General features: G+C 47.0%; 1 pseudogene; it reads right to left on the bottom strand.

The window, feature by feature from the left end:
• The window catches only part of LOC119440419 (DNA (cytosine-5)-methyltransferase PliMCI-like), a 232638-nt pseudogene that overhangs the window by 136185 nt on the left and 71847 nt on the right, over nucleotides 1-24606 (bottom strand).

Raw genomic sequence — 24606 nt, 5'->3', positions numbered from 1 at the left:
TTATCCAGTGAAGCGACCACTCAATTTATTTTAAGATAAATAGATGGACTTTTCAAACACTCCCACCGATAACTTGTTGTACTGTTCTTGCCAATTGTATTGGAAATATCGCTATTGATATTGTTACGGGAAGGAAGAAACGTACTGGTTTTACAGATGGGTTTTAATGGCTACGCAGAGAAGCGAAAACCAGAATCTTTTTGTCGTCTCCCAGGGCACCAACCATGTCTCTTCTTTCCACTTACGCACTGTGACATTACCCCGTCAGAAGAAGCACCTTACTGGTGCGACTCACTGGTTCCAGAAAGGAACGGTTTGAGGCGGCTGACGTGGACGACGTCAGATAGAGGTGAAGGCACGGTAGCATCCAGAGGAGACACTTCATATGTGACAGGCGTCACCTGGCGGAGGATGCGATAAGGGCCGTAGTATCGCGAAAGGAGTTTTCCGAAAGGCCGACACGTCGAGATGGAGACCAAACTAGCACAAGATCACCTGGTTCGTATTCGACATCGCGGTGGCACTGATCGTAACGGCACTTCTGACGTGTTTGGGAAGCAGAGAGACGAAGACGGGCAATCTGGGTGCCTGGGTCGCTGCGGTTATAACATCACGAGCGTACTCCGTCGGCGAGTCGAGTGTGGTCGAAAGAAGAGTCTCGAAAGGCAAGGTCGGTTCACGGCATATAGAAGGTAAAGGGCGAATAACCAGCTGTGTCGTGGCGCGAGGAATTGTACGCAAACGTGACAAATGGTAAAGCAGTGTCCCAGTCGCGATGATCGGAGGAAACATACATCGCGAGCATGTCAGTTATTGTCCGGTTCAGGCGTTCAGTAAGACCGTTAGTTTGAGGATGGTAGGCTGTAGTAAGCTTGTGTTTAGTAGCACAGGATCGAAGTAAGTCGTCGATGACTTTGGCAAGAAAGTATCGCCCGCGATCGGTGAGAAGTTGACGAGGTGCGCCGTGGTGTAAGATAACGTCGTGAAGCAAGAAGTCAGCGACGTCTGTAGCGCAACTGGTGGGAAGGGCTCTTGTAATGGCATAGCGGGTGGTATAGTCCGTAGCGACGGCAATCCACTTATTTCCGTCGTTTGATATAGGGAATGGTCCGAGAAGATCAACGCCAACGCGAAAAAAAGGGTCGGTCGGTATATCCAGAGGCTGCAGCAGACCAGCGGGATGTACAGCAGGTCGTTTTCGGCGTTGACACGACTCACACGCGGCGACATAGCGACGGACGGAGCGGTTGAGACGGGGCCAGAAAAATCGTCGCCGAATTCGGTCATAGGTCCGAGAGACGCCAAGGTGTCCAGCAGTGGGAACGTCGTGCAGTTGCTGGAGTACAGTCTGCTGAAGATGAGACGGAATGACGATTAGCAGCTCGGGCCCGTCTGGGTGCATGTTGCGGCGATACAGGGTGTCATTTTGTAGTACGAACATGTGAAGGGATGGGTCAGACGGGTCAGAGAGCAGGCGTTCGATAAGCTGCCGTAACGATTCATCGCGTCGCTGTTCAGCCCCTATGTCTTTCAAGGCGGAAAGCGAGAGGACGCAGATCGGTGCGGCATCCACTAAATCGTTCGGTGCATCGACGGGGTGACGAGACAGGCAGTCGGCGTCCTGATGTAAACGACCCGACTTGTAGACTACAGTGTATGTGTATTCCTGAAGGCGTAGGGCCCAGCGACCGAGGCGTCCGGTGGGATCCTTGAGGGAAGAAAGCCAACAAAGGGCGTGGTGATCGGTTATAACCGTAAATGGTCGACCATATATGTAAGGTCGGAACTTGCCCACAGCCCAAACGAGGGCGAGACATTCCCGCTCAGTAATCGAATAATTGCGCTCAGACGGGGAGAGGAGGCGGCTGGCGTAGGCGATAACGCGGTTGTGCCCACGTTGGCGTTGGGCTAAAATTGCGCCGATGCCGTATCCACTGGCGTCAGTGCGAATTTCTGTCGGAGCAGAAGCGTCAAAATGGGCGAGAACAGGTGGTGTGGTGAGTAGCGTGATGAGGCGCGAGAAAGAAGTCGCTTGTTCAGAGCCCCAGCAGAAAGGAACATCTTTCTTGAGGAGGTCAGTCAGGGGACGAGCAACATGCGCGAAATTTTGCACAAACCGGCGGAAGTAAGAACAAAGACCGATAAAGCTGCGAACATCTTTGGCAGAGGTCGGTACAGGGAAATCTGCACTGCACGAACTTTAGCGGGATCGGGGCGAATGCCTGACGAATCGACGAGATGTCCGAGCATGGTTATTTGGCGGTGACCGAAGTGGCACTTGGACGAGTTGAGCTGCAGGCCAGCGGCGCGAAAAACGGAAAGCACAGATGAAAGTCGTTCAAGATGGGCCGCAAAAGTTGGAGAGAATACGATGACGTCATCCAAGTAACACAAGCAGATGGACCATTTCAATCCACGCAAGAGCATGTCCATCATACGTTCAAAGGTCGCCGGGGCATTGCACAAGCCGAAAGGCATTACCCTAAACTGATAGAGGCCGTCAGGTGTAACGAATGCGGTCTTCTCACGGTCCATTTCATCCACGGCAATTTGCCAATGTCTGGAGCGAAGGTCTATTGATGAAGAATAAGTGGCAGCGTGGAGACAATCCAGAGCATCGTCGATCCGTGGAAGTGGGTAGACATCCTTCTTGGTGATATTATTTAGATGACGATAGTCCACGCAGAATCGCCAGCTCTTGCCCTTCTTTTTGACGAGAACAACAGGGGAAGCCCACAGGCTGGAAGAGTGTTCAATAATCCCTTTGGCAAGCATTTTGTCAACTTCGCTCTGGATAACTTGTCGCTCAGAGGGCGACACCCGGTATGGGCGTCGGCGAACAGGTGCCGCATCGCCAGTATTTATATGATGCTTCACAACCGTAGTTTGACCGCGACCGTTCAGGTCGAAAATGTCGGCGTAGGACTCAAGGAGGTCACGGAGCTCTGCGGCGGATTGGGGGTCGAGGTCCGGCGCAATCATCTTTGCAATGTCGTCGGGCGGGGCAGATGCAGAAGGCGCAGAACGAGCACTGGTTGAAGATGTCGCAACAGATAGAGCTGAAATATGGCACTCGCGGGACGGTGACAACGGGGCAAGCGACATCCCTCGAGGAAGTACCTGAGGGCACTGGCCGAAATTTAGGATGGGAAGACAGGTCTGATTGGCCACAACTGAAATGACGGAGTGTGGGAAGGAGACATTGTGGGAAAGCAGGACTGAAGACGCGGGAGTGAAGACAGTCTCCGTCAGGAACAGGTGGACAGGCGAAAACGGTGATGCAGGTTGCTGCTTGGGGAAGAAGACGAATAAAATCCGCAGAACAAAGTTGAGTTGGGGCTTGAGCTGGCAGGTCGATGGAAAGGGGTGGGTCAAGTTGGACAACACCGGCCGAACAGTCAATCAGAGCAGAATGGGCAGTCAAAAAGTCGAGGCCGAGGATCACATCGTGGGGGCAGCGTTCGAGCACACTAAACAAAATGAACATGCGGCGGCCGGCGACACTGACATGGGCAGCACGCATTGCGAGCACAGCCGGAATTGCACCGTTGGCGACCTGTAGCAGTCGAGTCGGAGCAGGAGTAAGGACTTCCTTCAGGCGCGTTCGAAGGCCAGCACTCATGATGGAAACTTGCACTCCAGTGTCGATGAGTGCTGTAACAGGCAAACCATCCACATCCACGTCCAGAAGGTTCCGATCAGTAGACAGGGTCAACAGAGGAATTTCAGTCCGGGGTGCTAGAACAGCGTCACCACCCGGAGCTCAGTTTCCCGTCGGAGAGCGGCGACGGTAAGCAGGGGACGGGGAACAACGCAGCTGGGGTGAACGGGAGCGGTTAGTCGCAGTGACTCGAGCGTTGTCAGGTGCATCTTTGAACTCGGTGGAGGGCATAGGCGGGCGAGGATTCAGTGGGGAGCGGCGGTAGGCGGGAAAGCTTGGTTGAGAGAGGGCCGGCCAGGAACTTCGGCAGTGGCGAGAGATGTGGCCCACACGTCCACAATAGAAGCAGATGGGTCAACCATCATGTGTGCGCCATTCGGCCGGGTTGCGATAGCTCGGGCAAGGACCGCACTGGTTCCGGTGAACAGGGGCAGAGGCGGTAGACGAAGCAAAGTCAGGAAGGTTGGCGAAGCAGATGGATTGCAGACCCACATTGGAAAATTCTTGGCGAACAACCGATTGAATGAGGGACACGAGCGGCTGGGAACGGTCAAAGCACTGCATGACTTCTGTGGCAGGAGACACTGCTTCAATTTCTCGACGGACTATATGTGTGACGTTCTTGGAGGGGGTGAGCTCACGCGGAAGACAAAGGTCTTCACATGTCGATGAAGCAGCGGTGTTGAGTAGACGCGTGAACTGCTGAACTATGTGGCGGCTTTTCGCTTCTTCAAGACGACGACATTCGTTAATGCTCTCATTGACTGTTGTGATGTTCTTATATACGAGAAGGTTAAACGCATCGTCCGCTATGCCTTTTAAAATGTGACTGGCATTGTCTGCCTCTGTCATGTTTTTATCCACCTAGCGGCAAAGAGCCAAGATGTCCTGGATGTATGCCACGTAAGATTCAGTGGACGTCTGTGCATGGGTCCCAAGGTCCTTCTGAGCAGCATGTTGCGGCTGATGGGCTTTCCGAACAAATCACGAAGCTTCTGTTTGCACTGCTCCCAACTTGTAATCTTTTCTTCATGTGTCTCGAACCAGACCCGTGCCGTTTTTTTAAGGTAGTATATTATGTTGGCCAGCATAAGCGTGTTATCCCACCTGTTGTGGGGGCAGACCCGTTCGTAATTTACCAACCAGTCATCGACGTCAACATTGTCAATTCCAGAAAACATGCCAGGGTCACGGGGCTGGGATAGGATGACCGTCGGTGGCGTCGACGGGGCCGCGGTTGAAGACATGGCGGATGACATGGCGGCCAGGTTACGTCCGCTGCAGAGCTCCGTCTTGCGCAAGTGACTACCCCGCAGGTCCACCAATAATGTTATGGGAAGGAAAAAGCGTACTAGTATTTACCGATGGGTTTTAATGGCTGCGTAGAGAAGCGAAAACCAGAATCTTCTTCGTCGTCTCCCAGGGCACCAACCATGTCCTCTTCTTTCCACATTACATACTGTGACAATATTTTCATGTAGCGTTTCATTAAAATGACATCTAGAGTACAGGCCTAGTTTAGAAACTTACACTAACAGATGAGCAAGTGTCCTGTTTCATCATAGGCAAGGAAAATTGGCAGAATTCAGTAAATTTATCCAGTTCTGAACCCCTTCAATGCGACTGCAATTACTCATCAGACTCCCTCAATGCCATGACTGTGGTGTCACATATCTCTGAGTCATGGTGTTGCGGATCTGTCAGCCAATGTTTTAGAGGATGGTACAGTGCGCTCCTAGTGTTCATGCAACTATGTAGCGCGACGTCACGGAGCTACATATATACAGGTTGCTGCCCAACTAACAGTTCCCATAACAGTTCCTGCCCAACTCTCAGCCTGGTCTGACAACATAGTAGTTGGTGTGTTGCTGAGAGCACGGTCGGCAGTGCGGTATGTTTGAATTTATCGTCACAAACGCTTACGTGTTCAGATTACTGGCAGTTTTCGCACACTGAAATACACATAATTTTGACAGGACCACAGTGTCAGTTCGAATAAACCGGAAGTTTGAATTTAGCAGGTTCAAGTTAATGAGCATGGTTTAGAGGTTAGCACGTAGGTATTGGTGCATGGAGTCCCTCAATCTCTTGCATCTCACATCTCATGCCAGGTTTTCTCACGAGTCCTTTAATTCTCCAAGTACAGTAGCCTCCTTCGGTTTGATTTAAAGCACTTCTTATTTTTATCCCAGTGGCTAACCACAAGTGCACACATACCTCGAGTCATTGTGACATCATACTGTTATGACAAAACCATATGGTCGTGTTTGGTATGAAACAAACAAGACTTTGGTGGTTCATTAATGCTTTAAAGTTGAATTGAATTCTGGGGTTTTACGTGCAAGAACCATAATTTGATTATGAGGCATGCCGTAGTGGGGGCTCCGGATAAATTTTGACCACCGGGCCTTTTTAAGGGGGGACACGGGTCTTTAGACCGAAAAAATCATCAAAAAAACGAATTTTGGAAAATAGCATTTCTGGAATCTACATCTATTATTCTCCCTCTCTGCCAAGTTTCCAATCTCGTAAGGTCATATTTCAGCCAAACCATCAATTTAAAAACAGATAGGGCACCTGATTTTTCGCGTGTGTCGACGCTAAAACGACACACATTCAATGACGCCGCGCTCGCATGCCAGTGCCTTGAGGGCGGCCATCTTGGTCTCGTTTGAAAGAACGGGGTTTCGGCTTCAAATATCGCGCGCTGCCGCTTCGTTAGGCTTGCTGGTTCAATACAAAAACCGGCGGCAAAAATAGATGAAACGCGCGCTCTCATTCGCTGTCGCGTAGGGTGCCTCGATGCCAGCGCCGCCGTTCAGGGTGGTGCCAACCTTTGACCGCCCCCGCGCCGCCGCTTTCTCGCTGCGACGCCATATTGTGTCACAGCGAGCCGTTGCGATTGCTTGGTGCCGGTGCTGAGTTTGAGGCACAGTGCGCGCGGATGCTTCGCGGACGCTTCTACTTGCTAGACAGTGTTCAGCCGCATGACTGACAAGCTATCAAGTGCATCGTGTCGACATGACGGGCTGTTGTGTTCCCAAGTGCACCGGATCGACGCGTAAAGGACTGCGTTGTTTTCGCTTCCCCCAGGACCCAGAGCGACGGAAGAGATGGGAAGCCCAAGTAAAGCGCGATCACTGGAAGGCAACGGATAACTCCTGCATTTGCGAGGTAAGTGTCAAGAATGTTTAGACTTCCGCACCGTGTTTTTCATTTAAATAAGAAAGTATTCTCTGATCCTCGCTCACGTACCTACGTTCGCTCACGAACTAAGTAAGCACTGCACCGATGCTGTCTGAGTAGCGTATGGTTTGCGAGCGCGCGTCGCATAGGCTTTTTTCGTTTTGATAGGCGCAGTCTGTACCCTTATTTTAAGGACTGACGAAGATGCTTAGCCGCGAAATAGTCTTACATTAGCTACGAATCGTCACGTAAGCCACCTATTTTCCTTTTTCACGGGAAGCACACATCGTGTGTGTCTCTTGTTTCTTTTTTTTTTTCGGTACTGGTTATTTGGGACTAAAGAACGCAGTGCTTCGTCTGGGGAGAGCGGCTGTCTTGTACGTGGTAAGCGAAACATTGTGATTTTCTCTGATTTCTCAGGAGATATCTTGCGGACCTCAGGGTGTTACGTTACATAGCTGATTTTTTAGACTTGTACATATTTGTAGCGTGGTGATCGTAAGCCGATGGTCATTCGTGCTCATTCCCGATCGTAGTGGGTACTGTGACGGTCTTTAAATGCCTGTGCACGGTATGCACAGGTGTAGTACAGTTAAGGGGCATCATGGGACCAAAATGTTTCGGCGCTTTCTGGCATGGTGTCTGTTGTAGCCTGTGCATTTCTTCGAAACGTGTGAAGCGAGGTAATACAGCATTGCTTCTGCTAAAATTTATTTTTAAGCACTGTAATGGTTTCTCTGTATTTACAAGGCAACTTTTCATATCAATAATCACTTTTGTTGTTTTACCTGTACTTAGAAACACTTTGAAGAGGACCAGTACGAGGGAAATCGACAGGATGGGCGCCGTCTGTTAAAGTCAACAGCCCTACATCATCATGGACTATATTTTCGAAGTGAAAAACATTGCGAATCTGTATTTGACTGTCTTAGTTTCATTTACGGTTTTTGTACGTGATATGTATACAGTGTTGTTTATTTTTTCAATGTAGTTATCAGTGTTCTAATGGTTATTTATGAAATGTTCTGTACTCGCTATCGATGTGTTTGGCTGATGCGACGTATTCGATGGTAGCTGATGTATGTATTCTGGCTGGATATCTTGATTAATATTACCCGCGGTTGCGTTTTCTTGTTTGCATTCTTGTTTTCGATTTATATTGTGTGTAATAAGGTTGATGTACTCACTTGAACCCTCCCCCCCCCCCCCCATGTAATGAATAAAAAAAAAAAAAAACTCTCTATCCCGAATTGTGTGTCGAGCCTACCTTGCGAATTAATTTTTTTTTTATCTCGTCTTTCAACATAACCTTCAGGCGCCACACAGTACATATAATTTTTCATGTACATATCTCTTTCATGATTGATTGTACTAGACATTATAAGTAAATGTATTTTGTGCATCGTTTGATTTCTTGTGTGTACTACGCAAGATTGACACAGACAAGTTACGTTACATTTTTCTCTACAGCACTAACTAAACCTTATTTTCACATCGCAGTTATTTTTACACCAGCTTAATCCTGTCAGCACACAGTTTTGTGGGCAAAAAAAAACAAAAACAAAAATTGCGCGTAGATATCGTCAAATAATTGCAACGAACGCGAAGAGCACGCGCAACGCAAGGGAAACTAACCGCCGTGCGCGAGTGGCTGGCTACGGTAAAGGAGGCGTGACGTGTAAACCAAAATACAACAGCGAAAAAGAAAAACTTCCACACACAGGGGGTCGCAAATACCAAGCATCGAAGCGCAAAAAAAAATAAATAAAAAAATAGTGCGTATTTTAAACATACACACGGCATATTAAATGTGATTGAATTAGGCAACTTGGGGCATGTTCCCGGCGCCATACATTTACGTCTTCGACGAGTTAACGGCTATTGGTTATAAAGATATGAAGATGGGACACCGATAAAAAAATTCTCATCATGGCAAAGCACTTGGAAGCGCGCCGCGAGTAACACTTTATGAACGCAAGCGTAGCTGAGTCTCAGCTCGTGTGACACAATATGGCGGCGCCAGCGGGGTTGTCTCCACCCTGGACGGCGGCGCTGGGCATCGAGGCACCCTACTGTCGCGTGCACGTGACGAGATAACGCCCCGTGATTGGTTGGGCCCACTCCGAGCTGTCTGCTAGCCGCTAGAGACGCGCAGTGCGAGACGCCATGTTCGATACGATCATTGTGTGACTACCCGCGACGATGCCTCCTCCGCTTCGAAAGTTTGACTCTAAACACAAGTTTGGAAAGAAAAGGAAGAAGTCCATGCTCGACAACTTCAAAAAACGCCCCACCGCGTCGCCAGTCGTTGAGGACGAGCCAATAACGGCGTCAAGCGACGGAACCGATGGAGCCGACCGAGCGTTAGGCCTAGATTGTGCGACAACGAGTAGGTGCGACGAAAACGCCAGCCGCGTCCGTCGTGACACCGTTATGCTGACGCCTGCAGATTTGGAGATAATCGACAGGAGATCCGACGAGAAACTACAAGAGCTCGCGTCAACCGCAGCAGTGAGCCGTAAGTCGGAGATCTTGTCCGCTGGCGATGTCGCGGCCGACCCGCTTGACAATACTGTTTTCACCGTGGTGTGCCTGGAATCGGTGAACGCACTGCTGGAGCATATGAATTGTAATACATGCGGCGGTAGCGCGAAAATCAGCCGGAAGGAGCGCGAATACGGCCTTGCAGTAAGTCTGGTGCTCACATGCTCGAAATGCGGCGACAAAGCGTCAGCGTGGAGCTCGCCGCGCGTGAATGGGACTCAGAAGGTGAATCCGTTTACCATTAATATTCTGGCTGCGCGCGCGATGCAGAGCACCGGCAATCGGCAAACTGCGTTTAACGATATTTTCGCAGCAATGAATATATCGCACCGCGGGCTGCATACGAAAACGTGGCAGCGGTACGTCAAAACGAAGTTGACGCCTGCAGCGACCCGGGCAGCTGAGACGCTTACAACTGAATGCGCGAAGTCGGTCCGGCAGCTTTACAGCCAATTAAACTTCGGCAACCCGGGCAACGTTGCTGTATCGTATGACGGGTCTTGGATGACTCGCGGGCACAGTTCGCACATCGGTGTCGGCGCCGTCGTTGAACTTTTTACCGGACTTGTGCTGGACTACGTTGTGCTGAGCAACTTTTGTGCCGGTTGTCAGCGTGGACCAAAAGTTGGTGACCCGTCATACGAAGAATGGAAAGCCAGCCATGAGTGCCAGAAAAATACGGATAAGAAGGCTGGTGAAATGGAGGTGGAGGCTGGCCTCATTTTATTCAACAGATCGCTGGAAAAGCACAGCCTGAGATACACAACTGTGCTGTCAGACGGTGACAGCCGTACTTTCTTGGCCCTAAAGGAGGCCAAAGTATATGGCTACATCGAAGTTGACAAAGAGGATTGTATCAACCATGTCCATAAAAGGATGGGGACAGCACTTCGTAATGCCCTGTCAAAGCACAAGGGGCCTGGCTCAGAGCCACTTGGTGGAAGAGGAAGGTTGACTGGAGATTTGGTCAACAAATTGAGTTCTTATTATGGATGGGCTCTGAAGTCCCACACTGGTGACATTGACGCCATGGAGAAGGCCGTGATGGCAAGCTACTATCACGTAACATCAAATGATGTCACCTCAAATCATAGCCTTTGTCCAGAAGGTCCCGATTCCTGGTGCCGGCAAAATGCTGCTAAGGCCAAAGGCCAACCTGTGCCGAAGCACCGCTACAATTTACCGACTCAAGTCAGCAAGGCGTTACTGCCAATTTACCAACGGCTCTCTGACAAGAGGCTGCTTGAACGTTGCCAGCGAGGCAAAACACAGAACAACAACGAAAGCCTGCACTCGCTAATATGGGCGCTCGCACCGAAGGAGCGGCATGCCTCGCTCTTCAGCGTTGAGGCTGCTGTGGCGGAAGCAGTGATGAAATTCAATGCTGGCTGCAGGAGAACCTCGGCAAGCATTTTGAAAGAACTCTTGATGAACCCCGGCCAAAAGTGTATGCAGCGCATGGACGAAAAAGACCGGCGCCGATCAGCTGCATCTGAAAACAAGCGTGCATCGGCAGAAAATGTGCAATGCTTATTCAAAAAGCGCCACAGAGGTGCTAATACCCAAACTGACTATGCCCCAGGAGCCTACTAATGTTTTGGGAGTGTGTACGTGCAGACATTTGTGACTTTTCATAATTAAATGTGACATTTGTTTGTTTTCTTGATTTTCTCAGAATACTAATTTTGCACACCCAGCAAGACATTTACCGTGATATATCAGTAGCTATCATAGATAGAATATTAATTCTTTTTGCAGCATGAAGCTAGATGTTTGGAGCACCCAACATAGGAAGCAGTTTTTTAAGTTTCTTTGTTTGAAGTTTTTTAAATTTGTCGTTTGTGTGACTAATGCATGGCCATGTTGAAAACAATGGAGTTCAGTTTACTATAAAGTAAGAAATATTGATCCAATCATAAAAGTGCTTCCTATGTTGAGTAGCTTGTGCTTTCTGCTATTGGTCCATATGTCATTTGTCTATTTTTATGCAGCGGTTATTTGTCTATTGTAGTAAGAACAAAAGACATTGTTTTCTTAATTATGTAATGAAATAATGAACCTACAGAAAAACTAACTGCATTTTTAGAGTCAGGAGAAGAAACTAAATAAGCATGCCAACTTTTATCAAGTTTGGTTCATAAATAAGTAATGCTAATTTTTATTACCACGTCCCCCCTTAAAGGGCCCCTAAACCACCCAGAGGTCGAAATTTAGTTGTGGTGTTGCAGTTGTGCACGAGTCGACAACGAACACGTAGCCCAGAGAATTTTTCGAAATGGTGCCGTAATAGCGGAGTTACACGCGTTTGATGATAGAAAAACGGCCCTCGCTCGTTTCGCTCTTTCCTTCGCTACGGCTGGTCTCTCCTCCTCGCCGATTGCTGCTCCAAATTTGGCGATGACGTATGTCACGTGACATACGTCATCGCCAACATGCTTCTCAAAACACTGCCTACTTCGGGTTAAGGCACGTCCACGCTAGCCATGCTAGCGGCACATATGCGGACGATGATACAGCCTCCAGTCTGCCGCGCGAGAGGTGTCCAAAGTAGACTACAGTTTGGCCGGCGCCCCGCCCGCTGCACGATCAACGGGCCAATCGACGACCGTGAAGCTGCGCGCCTCTGCCACCCACAACGAAAACCTCGGCTGCAGCTGAGTGAGCGGCTACCGACGGGAGACGATTGACTCGGCTGTGCTCGCATCGTAGCCGACGGCGCCGCTAATATCAGCATATTTTTCTTCTTTGTGTACAATTATTGCGAAGAGTGATAACAACGATAATAAAATATTGCGGCTTGTGAGCATTGGTAATTCATTTCGAAGCGCCGTTTGCTTTAGCTTTGAAGGGAACCGGAAAAGGCCTAGCGACAATATCGGCGCCGTCGAGCGATCAGCAGCAGTGAGGCTGCCGCACAAATGAGTCCCGGTCTCATCCTCTCTACGTACGGCAAGGAAATCTCGTCGCTCGCGAGCAATACCGCTGTCGAACAGCGGCCCGCGAGTGCCAAACGGCGTGCAGCGAGTTAGCGTGCCGGTAACGTGGACGTGAACTCGGCGCTTCTCGGCTACCCGCTGTTGCTGCGGTGGCGGCGCGTGTTATGCGAAGCGTGCCGCTATAGACCCTGTGTTGCGTGCACGTCTGGAAAGGCCAACACTGTCGCACTCTGTTCGCACAGCTAATGAAACCGCTAAGCATGACTGTGTTGGAACACGAGCGATTTGGCACTTGCGTTGCGGGCTGTAATTGCCTATGCGCAAGCGCGGACAAGCGAGCAACACGACGAGGACGAGCATGGAACGCGCGTACCTGCCAGCAGACAAACCGGAAGTCGTAGGTTCTTGTTCGACCAATGGACATTGTTTCCGCCGTTGACATCACCAGATTCCCCCTGTTGACATCATGACGACCGCTGGGGTTACCGGAAAGGCGAGGGAAGGAGGACGGCATTGTTTTATTGGTTTTGTGGCGCGCCCGCGGCTTCGTAGCGCTGCAGCGTTTGGCATCGTTGATCGTGAGGGTATTCTGAACTTGATGCGCCTGTTTACTTGCAATGTTCAAAAAATATCTGAGGTGGCTTAGCGGCCCTTTAACGTGCCCCCAATGTACGGAACACGGGCATTTTTGGATTTCATCCCCCATCAAAATGCGGCTGTCGCAGCTGGGATTTGCTTCAAAAAAGTGTGTCAGTTAATCTATACATAGCCAGACATGATGCAGCCCAAATCTTGTACCATGAAGGTGTAAACTTCACACTAAAATAGTAGAGAAAAACCTAGTGCTAGTATCTGCACACTCCTCCAGTGAGATGCTTCAAGATGTGTAGGAATGATGGATGGAAGGCACATGGTTTCACTTAAACTCAAGTATCTGCTATACGACCTTTTTCAGAACATCATAAACAGAAAGAAATGAATGTGTGTATCAAAATGGGTGTGTATCAAAAATACACACCCATTGTGAGTGTTACTGCCTAAATATCATCTAGATTTAGCAACACATATACAGTGGAATCTCGATGATATGAATATCACAGGGTCACCAAAAATATTCGTATTAGCCGAAATTCGTATCATCGAAACGCAATTAAAACTAGCCAACTTAAGGGGGGACGCGGAGATCAGATCGCGAAAATCGTGAGAAAAATAGATTTTTGAAAACCACGCATTTCGGTATCTGCAACGCCTAATCTACACTGTATCAAAATGGTTTGGCTGAAAACGCACTAAAAGTGCCCGAAAAAGATTAATTCATCAGTGCGCAGGGTGAGAAAACAGCGTTAAATCGCGCAAAATCCCCGCAGTTCACGGAGACATATCTCGTATTTCCCGCCACCGAGCGCCGCCATCTTGGTATCGTTCGAAAGCTCAAAGTTTCGCCGCTCCGCTTCTCAATTCATCCATAGTCGCCATCTTGTAACAAACGCACAAACACAAAAGAAGCGCAGGTCTGCGATAGGTAGTCACACAGGCCCTCCGATGAAAGCAGCCTCCGATTGGCTGCCGTGCTAAAAGGCGTCTCTCCATTGGTTGCTGCTGTGACAGGGGCAAGATGGCAACCGCAGTGATCTGCTTCGTAAACCACGCCGGCGTCTTCACTTGACACGCAGAATTCGGATTACTGAGAGCTCCCAGGTTAGTGATGGATCGTCACTCATTGGAGAAGAAATTTTGGACGAAGCACGCCTTCGGAATACGGAAGCGCAAGCCTCCTACGCCAAGAAAAATACAGCGATTAGCGGGAGAACCGGAGGAGCACCCGACTGAACGTGCCGCGCTACCTTGCACCGTGGATTACGTGCCGCACTATCTTGCACCGTGTGACTCCGGCAGCGAAACAGACAATCGCCCTGTGCCATCGGGACTGATAACGCAGTCGATGGAAGACGCGCCAACGGAGGCTCCTGCGCTTCGGCGTACGGCCGCGCGAATCAGCCGAGATCATATCTCGGTAGACATAAAGTCCCTATATAAAAAAAGTACCGCTATCTACTCTTTCCTCCCCCGCCTCCTCTCCTAATGCGTTTGCTTTTTTCTTTACTTTTTGCTTGCGAAAGCCAAGTCGACGGTGGCGCACCTAGAAAGTCTACGTTGAAGCTTTCAGGCCGGGCGCGCGCCGCCACCGCCACCGCCGGCTACTGCGGCTGCGCTGAGGACTTTCAACATGGCTCTGAGGCGGAAAAAAAGAAAATATAAAGAATTGAAAAGCGCGCTATCATCGTCCAATCGGAGATACAGGAGAGAGAGAAGCGGCGTTTATCAAAGGATGGCGGTACTTTTCTTATATAGGGACTTTAGGTAGACATAGCTCGCTGCGACTAGGCAAAATGGCGCAAACACAAAGAACGCGGCCCGAAGCACAGCGGCCACTCCGTCCGGCTGATGGCACGCAGAAAAGGAGGAAAAGCACAAAAGCAACAAAAGTGTCACCACTTCAAACTCTTCGCGCCCAGTCGCGGCCTCCGTGCTGTCCGGCGCCGCGTCCGCGCCTCCGCACCAAAAGAGAAAGGGAGAAAGCACGTGACTGCACGCTGTTCTCTTTCGCGGCCGTCAGTGGGGTGGCGATTACTCATATCAACCGACGCGGGTCGAAAATCGATTCGTAACAACCGTTCTCTAGCACATTGGAAAGTAATGGGGCTCGGCCGGGACCACAGAAAAGTTTGTATCATCCAGAAATTCGTATTAGCCATGATCGTATCATCAAGATTCCACTGTACTCAAGAACTGCTGAGACGTACTTGTGCGCTGAAAATTGCACAACAAAATTATTATAGTAGTTATGAATGTAAAACACTTGTTTGCTATAAAGGAAGGTTATAAGGATAATGCTCAACACAACAGAACTACAAGAAACAACGAATAAAACCTCATTGTGCTTTCCCAAGAAAGATATGCCATATTTGAGAAATATCTATGAACCACTGACAATAGCTTTCCCAGAGACTAAACAACTGCAATGTAATGTCGATATTAAACTCTATGCATTGAGACCCCATCATATGATCCATTTCAATCAACAATATAAAGAAACTAGCTGCGTCAACCAGAACATATCCATTCAAGGAAGTTGTGGATGCTGTATGGGACTCTTTGTTATGAGAGGGCCATATAATTCAAAACATGACAATTTTGTTTTTCCTGCCCCCTCAATCACATTAACCAATTGATTCTGAACTTCTAAAATAAAACTTGCAGCAAGTCGACTGAAATCTAGAGAAGCTATGTTTATCATGCAGGGATTGAAAATTAAGTTGTTAATTTCATAGCACTAATTCAACTTACGATGTATAGTCAAAGCATCATCTCTACAGTGACAAGACAGACACAAGTTGCTCACAGCTATATGCATTAATTTTTTTTTTTTTTTGCAAAGTTGTTCCCAGTGAGCTTTTTCTTTGTCCAATCCAGCAAAAAAACAGTGCTGCCGAGACATCTGAGGGAAGCTAACCAACTTGTGCAAGCCTCTTTTGAATGCCATCGCTGTGTCTTATTTTCAACATCTTTTTCCAGTAAGTAATAACCACAGCAGGCTTAAACAAGGTGCGCAGCAGTCTTTTAAAGCAGTTCCTCAGTCTTTTTTTTTTTTTTTTTAATCTTAGTTCGCCCTAAGGCATCAAATGTAGTTTTGAAATGTAAGCAGTCTCTCTTGCATGCAAAGCTGTTCCCTACAGCCCTGTTTAACTACCAGCAGTTCTTGTAAGTTCATGCATGAAGTGCAATATGCATCACATCACACAAAGTGGGAATGTTGAGGCACAATTTCTACATGCACATTATGTCACACCTGCATTTATTTAAAATAATGCTCCAGATATGACATATACCATAAAGAAACACTGAAATGGGCTTAAGTGTTGGCAACAACTTGCTTTCCCACTGAGACTTTTTGATGACACTGCTATCTCGTGTATGCCGGTGTGTAGTCGCAAGGTATTTATCACAATTTGTGGGCTGCTTCTCTTCTCCAGAAAAAATAAACACACAATGTTCATCTGCTAGAAACATCTCATTTGATACCTCTGACAACTTCCCTAATTGACATCTTGACAATTATAATTAAAAAGCTAGCTGATTACTTTTGTAATTAACTCATTGGATGCCAGGGACTAAAAATATTACTGGCGGTATTTTAACAAGGCTCTGAACAACACGCACCTTGGTCTTATTCGTAAAGCTTTTTCAAAGCTTCATGCACGATAGCAGCGACACCCTGTAAACTTACCAACTAGTGCTTGCAAATATCCGTCAAACCGGCTATCCGGTTTAACCAGAGGGAATGAATCTGGTCTCAAAAACTGGTTATCCAGATTTCAAGAAACAGATATTCAGGATATCCGGTTTAAATAACCAGTTAGCCGGATATCTGAATATTCGGACACGAATGTTTGGTGTCTAAAAAAGGAAAGGTAAGGAGGTTAACGAGAGTATACATATTGGGTTTGCACTAGCGGTTACAAAAATAACTGCAAATATAATACAAGAGAGAAAGAGAGGTAATTTCGGCACAAGTAATGAAGAACAAATATCTGGCTATCCATATATACGGATACTATTAACCGAATAACCAACAGAATAACCGATCACTCTGGTTTTCAAATTCGAATAACTGGTGAATCGAATAACCAGATAACCAGTTTTTCCACAAAACCGGTTTGATGTTGCTGCACTATTAACAACTAAACACTAGTAGTCATGATTAGTTCACATCTAGGTATAAGTGCAACCATCATAAAGCCTGAGCAGGTTCCCATAAATTTAATGGCAATAGCGCTCAACAACCACTGAAACATAAATGCGGCATCTGTATAAACTGGGCATATTCTGGATGAAACCTCAAAATAAAAGAAACTTACATCTTTGAGTAGGTGAAGCCATCCTTGGGGCAAGAGGCTGACATGCTGGCAGTATAAGGCTTGCCACCTTCTTCATACCACTCTCTGTAGAAGAACTTGCGCTTGACCTATGCATGAAAAAAAAAAAGTCCTTTAAGTGACTTCCCTGGTGCCAATCACTGACTGTAGAGCTGAAGCTGTTTTAACAATTTGCAACTCTACAGTTTTTTTACGAGCAGATTTTTCTATACATGCCGAGGCCTACAAACGGCATTCATCTAAAAAGAAAGCATGTTCAGGTTGAATGAAAGAGAAAACTGTCATCAAACCCACGAGTAGCACGAAACTGCAAAGGAAACCCATAAGGGCTTCTCAGAAAGAAAGCTTCACGGTTGAAGAAACATTTTTCCTAGTTCGAAAATCACACACCCGACTGCTCTTTCAGGGACAACCGCTCTACAATTTGAATCTGAGATAAGCAGGAGGGCTAGCAGATCCCAGAGCAAGGTCGAATAATTCAACAGCTTGAAGTGCAGGTACGCAATACGGCACTGAATATGCCATGTCCAGGTCCACCAGTATCTCTGTACTCAAGCCAATCATCTATCGCCAAAAAATTAATCTAGGATTCCTTTAAAATTTGTCAAATATTCCTGCATTGACGACTCGACCTAAAGATCCTCTGCTCACTAACCAGGCTGAACATGATTAATGTTACAGCCAACAGCATAAATATTCCAGCGTTGATCGACACTGGCATGCAATTATCTATGATGAATGCCCAATGGCGCCAGCTGAACAAAGTTCTCACACCTGCTGCATTACCAACTCTTCGCGTCACCGATGGAAAAACATCCACTGTGCTCAGAAAGCATCGCAGGGCACTTTACAACTGTTTTGTTTGCAGTTTTGGAACAGTGCTCTCATGACATTATAATTAGGATTATACTTATCGTCTCACTTCGCCCTTTTTGAATGCACGTCCAGGGTAATGCAACTTCAACTGCCCCATAGATGCGGCATTCCACAAGGCACACAACCACACTTATATTCCCTCGATGACATCCACCTGCCACCTCAAGCCATAGGGTACGTTACTCTGACCTCATTCCCGCCTGTTCCTGACAGCGTCTATGAGGTGTGGACGAGTGCTCACGTAATGCTTAAAAGGAACGTCGCTGTTCCACATACCCTACTCACTGTTGCGGACAAATGGACCACACATTCTCTCCTCAACTTTAACTGCTTAGCGCAGGTTATCCCGAGAGGCATGTCACTGGCTGACATCTCACCTATCAACGATTGCAAGAATCCGTACTAAACGCGGAAGTTCCCCCATCATCCACAGGCAAGCTCATCAGTCCAATCCTGCACCACACGAACTAAGCAAGATGATTACACCTGACCTTCTTCCTACGCAGGCTACTGACATCTGCCACGTCTTGGAGGCTTATTGCAACATTTTTAATTTTGGTGGTCGTTTCCTTGGCCAGACGTCAATGGTGACTTGCCATATATATACTGGTGCTGCCAATCCCATACACTAACATCGGTACCACGTTTCACACGCTCAACGTCAAGTTATACAGCACTAGGTGGATAAAATGCTGGCTAAAGGCATCATTGAACATTCCTCTAGTCCATAGACGTCCCCAGTTGTCCTTGTTAAGACGATGGATGGCAGCTGGCACTTTTGCGTTGATTAGCGACACCTGAACAAGATCACACACAAAGACGTCTACCTGTTGCCACGTATTGGTGATACCTCGGGACTGCCTGCATTGAGCCAAGTACTTCCCATCCATAGACCTTTGCTCTGGGTATTGGCAGATCGTTGCAGATGACAAGGACAGCGAAAAGATTGCTTTCGTAACACTGGACGGGCTTCATAAATTCAAGGTTATGCCGTACGGCCTTTGTAATGCCCCAGCAACATTCGAGCTAATGATGGACTCTCTACTTCGTGGCTATAAATAGTCCAGTTGTCTACACTATCTAGACGACGTGGTAGTCTTTTGGCCCACATTTGCAAGTCACTTTATGCATCTGTCTGCCATTCCTGCTGTCTTCCAACGCGTCGGATTGCAACTCAACTCGTCCAAGTGCCACTTTGGACCATCACCAGATAATTATTCTCGGCCACCTTGTCAGTGCCGCAGGAGTTCAGCCCGACCCCGACAAGATTCATCCCATCGAAAACTTTCTCTCACTCCCTCTGTGAGTGCGTGCATGAGTTGTGTGCACATGTGCATAGTCACAAAGCTATAAGACTGGTGCTACGGCTATTGCTTTTAAACTTCCAACTTTTTAGGACGGTAAAGAAATAAAGAAGACAGGATTTGAGTCTGACTGTCACATAAAGTAATACCATGTGAAAAATTACTGTCACAAAGAAGTAACAAAAGTGCGCTTCACTACACACAAGTTAGCGTATGCTCCCAACATCATGTGCAAATGATTCTGATCATCATATAAAGCAAGACCAAGCAAAAAATTTGTGAGAAAGGTGAAGTTTACTAAGAAAAAAAAAAGTTTACATAGTAACGAAGGTGGGCTTCACTCTACACACTTGAGTCTATGCTCCCAACTTCACTCTTCAGCAGCTCTTTGCGCAATCTAATGTTATTTACAATAAGCAGAAAGTAAAGCATGCCATCTGGAAGAAGCGCGGAGCAACAAAGGAGCTCAAATCATCTTCAGGCCTGCACAAAAAAGCACTGGACGGGCTGGTTTCGTCATCCGCATTTTTGACAAGTTTTTGCTTGATGAGCTGAGCCGATTTTCTGCCCTTAAATTAAAAGACATTTCACAATAACTGGAAAAAAATGTTTACAATCTAACTCGCATAAATAAACAGCCAGTTTTATTTACCTCCTTCTTTTAAAATACAACTACTACCACTCAAATCAATTCAGCACTGCCGGATGAGAGCATTCCTGCATTTGAAAAGGGAAAGTAGAATATATGAATAAAAAGTTGAAACCTGTGTCAGTTTCCTTACACATGCCTTTCTGCAGCATAATGTACACTCACATTGCATGCTGAAATAATGTCGCTCACAGGGATGTCCTCACACTCACACACAAAGTAGATTTCTGATGGATCTGCAACTTCACCCAAAACTGTCTCACAAGAGCACCTGTATGAAAAAAATAACAATGAAAAAGGCTAATTATAATTGGTCTTGGCATGATTCATTTGCAAGTTCAGCTGATGATCCCCTCCCATATCAACCTCATGCTGTGACAAGAGAGCATGAGTCTCGAATTCAAATGAAAGATTAGTATGTTTGTTGCTCAATTTTGCCACCCTGCTTCAAGAGGAAGGCACATTACCCTGAGCTTGAAAGAGGTAAGAAAACTATAGGTGGGCGAATATCAACTCTTTCGAATACGAATCAAATATGAATGGTAAGTATTGAATATTGAATAACCAAATGCAGACGCGTATATTTACAGAAGGGATATTTATTTCGGTATAATAAGATATTGCGCCTCTAATAACTAGTGCGAGAACGACCGCTAGCTATAAGCTACAATGGATCAGTTTTAAACACAAGATAACTAATTGTCATGAAAAAAACTGCACAAATAGCCTCTGAACATCTTGAGAGCCGGATGACAAACCAAGAATGAACAGCTGCTCTGTAACTAGCTTTCTAGGAATGTCAATTAAATAGATGCCGAAAAAAGATATGAAATTGTGGAAGAAAGAAAGCTGCTGAATGACTTTTATGCCGCAGACACATGTAAAAGGGCCCATTGTAAGAAAAGTATCACTGGTTGTAGCGTAACAGACGTAATGGCTGCAAGACTAGACGGCCAAGAACAATAACCGACAGACAAGCGAAAATCATCAGTCGTCATGTAGGCTTCTGCCACAAAACTTAAAACAAAGCTTGTATTACCAATTTTATTTCTGCATTGCTTCAAAAACATTTCTTGTTTCACTTCTGATAATTTGCAATAATTTGTTAACTTTAGCAGACGGAGAAAAGTAACCAGATTTTAACAGTCGCTTGTAAAATATTTGGTTAGCTTATAATATTCTAAAATACCAAATAGTTCCTTTTTTGAATATGAATAGTTGTGCAATTTTCAACTCTGTCTTGAAACTTTGAATATTCACCCGCCCCTAAAGAAAACAATTATCTAAGACACTTTACTGTGGCCAAGCTAGCATAGTCCTGAATGTAACCGAATGCAAAGCTCGGATGAGGCAGAAAATGCTTGGAATGTTCAACAGTTCTGAATAAAATGGTACCTTGGTTTCCTACAAGTATCTATAGCACATTATATTCATCCCCACAGGTCATGTCCTAAACCTGTGACCTTATGGTTTTATGTTTTGCACGTCTTTAAAGGTGTTTAAGAGTGCACTGATAATGCCTACAAACCATGCTGGTCTAGTGCCAAACTACTTAACAGTACGACTCTAGTCTGCACAGTTTTAGCAGAGAAGTCTCTTGCGAGGGTGGACAGACCATATTGTAGATTCTCTCTAGCAAGGCTACCGCAAAAGCCAGTTTGATGACGCCTGTGAGACATATATTCAGAACTGGCCTGGCCTTGCCAAATACCATTCTGAATGATTGCTAGAAACACGAGACTGGAGAACAATGTCTGCAGTGGCCAGCATTGTGTTTATATAAGACAGGCAGTGAAGTCAGCATTCATCATTTCACTGCTGTAATGTGGCCCATCATCTCATATCATCAATGGTCTCTGTTTTAAATGTGAGCTGATAGCTCCCATAGTAGCTGAAATACCCCTGCCAAAAGGAACCTCACCCTTACAAACAACAGGCCGCACACAGTCTTTCGCCACGAGCAATTGCTGGAACTGCACACAACTGTGAAGCCATGCCTTTCAGTGTATCAGGGGGAAGAAGTCGGCGCTGAACAATAGTCATTGCCCTTGCTCCCATTCACAGAGGCAGTGGTTTCCTTCTAGCTCCAGCTGCCACTTCCTACTTCACGTTTTCAACAGGGCTATCTAAGTGCAGATTGCTTCAATAGTGAGCCATGCGAGACAAGCAAAGTGATAAGCATGTAGACTCACAAGAGATCTTCCAGCAACAATAGCAACAGAGAAAGGAGATCAGGTGTATTTCTATTTGTTTTGTCATTCATCAACCTCACTGTGTCTGCTCTTGCCTCATTCGCTACCAAATGGCACAGGCTGTTGCTTTGCCAAGGATCGCTTAGCATTTTGTTTAATGATGGAGTTCATCCTAAAGCAGCACTTGTGCTATAAGAGACGCTATAGTAAAAAGGTTAATTTTGACCACTTGGAGTTCTTAAAATATGCCCCTAAATCCAAGTACATAACTTTTTTTGTTCTACTCCAGCACCTGTGGGGGTACGCTCTGCGTGCAGCGAGCTCAGCATCTGGCTACACACAGTCATTCCGTAGTACTCCCCAACCTGTAGTGCAGGTAATCGCACCTACTTTCGGTTCGGATGAATAAGGCAACCATCGACGTCAGCTCTAAGAATATTTATTGCTGCGAGCAATAAGTATCACTGGAAGAGGTATGGTCCACTCTGTAAAACGGTAATTAATAATCTTGCCTCGTTGCGTGTGTTAGTCAGGCAACGAGGTCACTCACAAGTTGCGGCAGGTATCCGTAAAGGAAAACAAAAAGCAAGACAAAAACTAGCACAACACTGCACTTATTTATTATGAGAATGGACAGTGACTGCCTAACCAAGTAGCCAGCTGTGAGCCAAAGGCCCAAGGAGAGCTGTGAGAGCTGTGAGAGCTTGGAGCTAGCAAGTCACAGTTAGGCCACCCTTGACCAACCAACAATTTCCATGAGCTTCTCTGTATTTTTCCTTTTATTATTGCGATAGCAATTATATGGACACTTCAACCGGATTTCTGCCGTCGGCGTCGCCGTCGCCGTAGCCGTCGCCGTCGTCGTCGCCGTCGCCGTGAGGTTCCGTATAGATAAAATCTTCACCGCGCGCCGTATGCCCGAGCGCAAGCGTGCTGGGACGCACGCACTCAATCCCCGACGCGCAAGCAACGAAGCGGGAAGCCAGCGCCGGAGGGAGCGGGGGGGGGGGGGGCACTTCTACTGTGCCAACAACCGCGCTCGTCGCTCGGCCGCACGGTCTCTTATCTCTCCCGCGCGCAAGCAAGGAAGCGGGAAGCCACCGCCGGAGGAAGCGGGGGGGGGGGGGGGGGGGGGGGGGGCGCACTTTTCTTTTGCCAACAACCGCGCTCGTCGCTCGCCGCACCCTCTCTTATCTCCACACGGCTCTGACCTTTATGAGCCGTGCATTCGCGGCTCAGTTGCTGTTGAAGCGATAGACCGCACGTACCTTCGCCCGCAGCGGCGTATGCTCGCTGCCAGCGTTTTGACAGTCGTTGTCTGCAGTCATTCAGTGTGATCTCTTCATGTTTGTTTGTGCGCACTCACACCACGCTTGTTCATTCAGTTAGTAATAGTCGGGTCACATTTTCCAACGCACGCTACACATGTAATGCTGCCCGGATCGGCAGTGCAGCGCTACAGGTGTGTCCCTTCGCACGCGCGCTGCCCACGGGAAGCGCTTCTCATCAACACCACCGTTTCACACGCGCCTTCTCGTGGTCATCGAGTCTCTCTTCATGCCGGTCTACTTACGCCGCAGCACACCTGCTTACTTAATCAGCTCATGTTTACTACAATTCATATTGTTACCAAAGCCGCTCACCTTACTTCGTATGACATTGCTGTGTTGCTATCGCATTCATTGCTTCGCCGTTAGGGCGAAACTGTGACATTTTTTGTGCTTTCAAAGAACATTAGTTGCTGATGGCCGAAAATACTGCAGTGCACAAATTACCTCCCATATAAATTTTTTTTTATGCATGTAAACTTGCACAGTACTTACATGAACCACTGTATGTGTGCCATCTTCTTTCTAGCCTGGCTTTCAAAAAGGCGCATGATGCAGCCAACCCTGGGACAGCAATGGCTGTGACGAGAGGCAGTGACAAAGCTGCCAGAACTGACCTTTTTATTGTTTTTTTGGAGGGGGGAAGGAATGTAAAACAAAGAAATTGACAATTATTCGTAGCAGCAAAGTTGCAGTGCACTCCTGTTTAAAGGCAACAACTACAACTTGGTCTGACAGCACTTTATTTTTGTAATTCTTAAATGGCGAAGACAGAGCTAAATGGAAGAAAGCAAAATGCTTCAACACCACAACTCTGACTTTAAAAGCACGAAACAAAGAATAACACTTTAAAAAAAGGTAAATGTGAGAGATACAAATGGGTGGAGAAAAAGAATGGAGGCAAGGGTGCAGAGAAACAAGAAATGAACAAGGTGTGGAAGACATCGCAGGAAACAAGCTAGTATTAACAAGAATTATTATGAATATATAGTA

This window comes from Dermacentor silvarum, chromosome 2 (assembly GCF_013339745.2).
Source record: "Dermacentor silvarum isolate Dsil-2018 chromosome 2, BIME_Dsil_1.4, whole genome shotgun sequence".
Lineage (NCBI taxonomy): Eukaryota > Metazoa > Arthropoda > Arachnida > Ixodida > Ixodidae > Dermacentor > Dermacentor silvarum.
Note: the sequence above shows the minus strand (reverse complement) of the source record. Positions and strands in the feature narration are given on the sequence as shown.